This window comes from Echinops telfairi, unplaced genomic scaffold (genome assembly GCF_000313985.2).
Source record: "Echinops telfairi isolate 266 unplaced genomic scaffold, ASM31398v2 ScPeMD7_7469;HRSCAF=8507_1, whole genome shotgun sequence".
In the NCBI taxonomy this organism is placed as follows: Eukaryota; Metazoa; Chordata; class Mammalia; order Afrosoricida; family Tenrecidae; genus Echinops; species Echinops telfairi.
In genome coordinates, this window is record NW_022111373.1 from 53,672,798 (window position 1) to 53,676,946 (window position 4,149).

The window sequence follows — 4,149 nt, forward strand, 5'->3', positions numbered from 1 at the left end:
CTGATTCAAACCTAAAAGGAAAAGAGCATCAACAAAAGCAAGTGAAGAACAGATATCTAAAGAAGAATGAGACAGAGAATATTACAGAAAAATAGTCCCCCAGTATCTCAAAGAAATCACAGAAAGTTCCTTTGAAAATTGACAATCAAATATTTTTTAAATGACACAATAGAATTATATAAGTTGAAAATCAAGCTGGAAAATTTTAAGGGAAAAAATGAAGTAAAAACCAGAAATTATTACAGACACACAAGCCCCATTAGAGATAATAAAAATTAAACTATATGCTCCTGAAAACAAGGATATTAGAATTGTAAAATAAAGTTTGTAGGATGCATCTTACAAACCCAAAATAGGAGACAAATATATAAATGATTTTAGAGAAGATGATAAACATAGCAGAAAAAAAAAAAGGTCCAACAATCATAAAATGCTGTTTCCAAATAATACAAAGAGAACAAAAAACCTACTGCAATATATAAGAAAACTTTCTGAAGAACAGTTGAACCATATATTGTAAGGACCATTTATATCTAAGAAAAAATTTTTACAAAATAATAGCAAAACATGTGTTGAATCCTTAAGGATAAAGAAATATGGGTACCCTACATGAGGAAGTGATGTAAAGGCGGGTGGGGTATTAGCTTTGTCTTAAGCTATTTAGTAGTATTTAATGCCAGAGACATCGTACAACTAAGTCTTCAAAGTTCCAAAGGCAAAAATAACTACAATCCAAGAATGTCATTCACAAGAAAATTACCTTTAAATATAAAGACAACATTCTCAAACTTTTTAGATCTTCTCAGAAACACTACCATGAAGTCGATTCCAATTCATAGTGACCATATAGGACAGGGTAGAATTGCTCCTGTGGGTTTCCAAGATTGTACCTCTTTAGAGGGATAGAAAGCTTCATCTTTTCCTACAGAAGGGTTGGTAGGTTCAAACTGCTGACCTTGTGGTTTTCAACACAACTTGTAACCCACTATGCCACCAGAGATTATATATTTTTAATATAATTGAGAAGAGATATTATTACGTTCAGGGAATGAGTTGAAATAAAATAGCCAGCACAAATATCCATTATTAAGCAAGCATAGAAATCATGGTTTGGAAACAGCATACGAACGTATAAATATCTGGGATATGAAGTCACTCTAAACACAACGTGCGCATGTATGCACACATGAACTATTGAGTGATAAAGGTAAAAGTGGTGAGAGGAGACACTGATGTGCTAACGTACTTTTCACAAACAGAGCTCAAGACAGTTTTGGTTCGGGTCCTGATATAAGCCACTTACAGTTATCTCATTCTCTTTTTTTTGTTTAAAGGAATTCTTAAGAAGTATTGGTAGTTCAATGGTCGAATCTTCACCTTCTAGGCCGGAAAGCCAGGTTCAATTCTCTGCCATTGACCCTCATGAACAACCACCACCTAATGGTCTGATGGCTTCTGTGTTGCCATGATACTCAACAGTTTTCAGTGGTGCTTCCAAACTAAGACAGACTAGGAAGCTAGATATGACTCTACTTCCAGCCAGTGAAAGTCAACGGATCACAACGGTCTGATATGCTCATAGAGATAGTATAGAATCAGGCAGCATTTTATTCCTTGATGTGTGGGGTTGCTATGCGTTAGGGGGTGACTCGACAGCAGCTAAGAGCTTCAGAAAACACTGCTCTGAAGACCAACATTTTTCTCAAGATGAATAATTTCTCTTTTTCAGCTTAATTGGTTTTCATTGATTTCTTATTTGTTAGTAAAACTAGCATTTATAGATTGATGCAGTGTTAAAAAGCATTTTCATCTTTTTTCTTTGTATCCAAAAATACATTTTATACAAAATCTCAGCCACAGTATGTGTGAAAGTTATGTAAATATGAAGAATTATACTTTTTTATAATTGCAAATTCAGTCATGGATTTCCTTTAAACCAAAACAGCCATTTTGAGACATATTATATATATAATGTATATGAGGAATATATATAAATATATATGTGGAATAGTATACATTATATACATTTCCATCTTTTATCTTTGTATTCACCTAACATTAAAGTTTATTTCTGGAGGATGGAATTTGGAGTGATTAGGAATTCTATAGACTACAACTATATGAATAATTTTCATTTCTTCTTAAAGAAAAGATAAAAAGTAAAGCTTGCTCAATTTGCATATGTAGGGTGCTCACAATGGTATAATGTTAATTTTTGGAAGAATTCCAAAGGAGGCTAAAGAAAGTTATTTTTCTATAAAGAAGTTACCGTTTAATTTGATGGTTTTTATTTTTAGCATTTCTTTTAACGTGGTGCTAATATTGTGTAACTGAAAAAAGGATTTGCAAAGAATCAAACTGTGATATTTTTAGGTAGCTCTTTTATACTTCATTCACACCTAATCCACAGCTCTCTATCCAAGTAACTGCAGTACACATATATTATATTATTATATTTTAGTATTATATTCAAGGTACAAAGCAACATCTTTTAAAAAATCATTTTATTGGGGGCTCGTACAACCCTTATCATAATCAATATATACATCCATTGTGTCAAGCACATTTGTACATTTGTTGCCATCATCATTCTCAAAACATTTTCTTCCTACTTGAGCCCTTGGCATCAGCTCCTCATTTTTCCCCTTCCTCCCCACCCTCCCTCCAATCACAAACCCTTGATAATTGATAAATTATTATAATTTTATCAGTCTTACACTGTCTGATGTCTCCCTTCACCCACTTTTCTGTTGCCCATCCCCCAGGAAGGGGGTTATATGTAGATCATTGTGATCACTTCCCCCTTTCTCCCAGCACCTTACCCTTACCCTTCTGATATGGCTACCCTCATTATTGGTCCTGAGGGGTTTATCTGTCCTGGATTCCCTGTGTTTCCAGCTGTGATCTAGCTGGATTTGTAAGGTAGAATTGGGATCATGATAATGGGGCGGGGGCGAAGCATTAAAGAAGTAGAGTAGTCGAGGCTAGAGTCACGCTTGGGTCCTGGTTATTGCCTTGGTGCGCTAGAGTCCTCGAAGAGTAAGTGCTGACCTTATTCACTGGCTGTGCGTCTTGTGGCACTGTCAGTCACCAGGTTAGCGACATGCGGGGGGTGACAAAAAAAGTAGAGGAAAGTTGTGTTTCATCAGTGCTATACTGCACTCTGACTGGCTTGTCTCCTCACCGTGACCCTTCTGTAAGGGGATGTCCAGTTGCCTACAGATGGGCTTTGGGTCTCCACTCCACACTCCCCCTCATTCACAATGCTATGTTTTTTTGTTCTTTGATCCTATCAACACCTCCTGATCACACAGGCTGGTGTGCTTCTTCCATGTGGGCATAAAGTAACATCTTTGGGAGCTTTTATACTGTGAACTTGAACTCCGAAGGAGAAAAACATATATTCAAACTCATTCCTTAAATATATATTTTTGTGCATGTTTCAAATGGCTCTTTTCATGTAAAGGAAATCCATGACTGAATTGGCAATTATAAAAAAATATATAATTTGTCACATTTACATAACTCACATTGTCCCAGTAACAAAAATGAATGATTTGACACACCTAATGTGGCTGAGATTGTGTATAAAATGTATCTTTGTATACAAAGACAAAAGATGGAAACGCTTTAAAATAAAATATTGGATCAGTCTATAAATGCTAGTTTTACTATCAAATAAGAAATCAAAGAAAATCAATTGGGCTGAAAAAGTGAGACCATTCGTCTTCAGAGAAATGCTGGTCTTCCTATCTACAGACCCTGTTGAAAAGCTGAGTTCACAGATTTAACTAGCGAAATAACTTACTTATTATCAAGTAAGTTGATTGAAATTTTTCCCAAATAGCCTGTCACATATTTGGATTTCTGATTGCATAGTTGTAGTAGGGTTACATTTATTTTTTACTTTCATTTTCTAGTTTTTTTAATTCCATAGATTATAATCCTATTTCAAGATTGCCAAAGTTCCCAGTTTGATCTTTTTTTCTCACTTTGTAAGTATAGTGTGACAGAAGGAATTGGTATTTGTCTATGCTTATTAAGATAAAACATAATGTAAAAGATATGAGGCAAAAATATTATATTATGGGTAATTTGTAATATCTGTGCAAATCAGCAAGTGTTTTTGATATTTTTAGATACTTAAGT

General features: G+C 34.6%; 1 non-coding gene across 1 annotated transcript; it reads left to right on the forward strand.

Moving 5' to 3' along the window:
- Positions 1 to 2,977: 2,977 nt before the first annotated feature.
- On the forward strand, positions 2,978 to 3,107 carry LOC115873879. Its single transcript, XR_004048653.1, has one exon. It is a non-coding gene; the product is annotated as a small nucleolar RNA SNORA3/SNORA45 family (small nucleolar RNA).
- Positions 3,108 to 4,149: the final 1,042 nt, after the last annotated feature.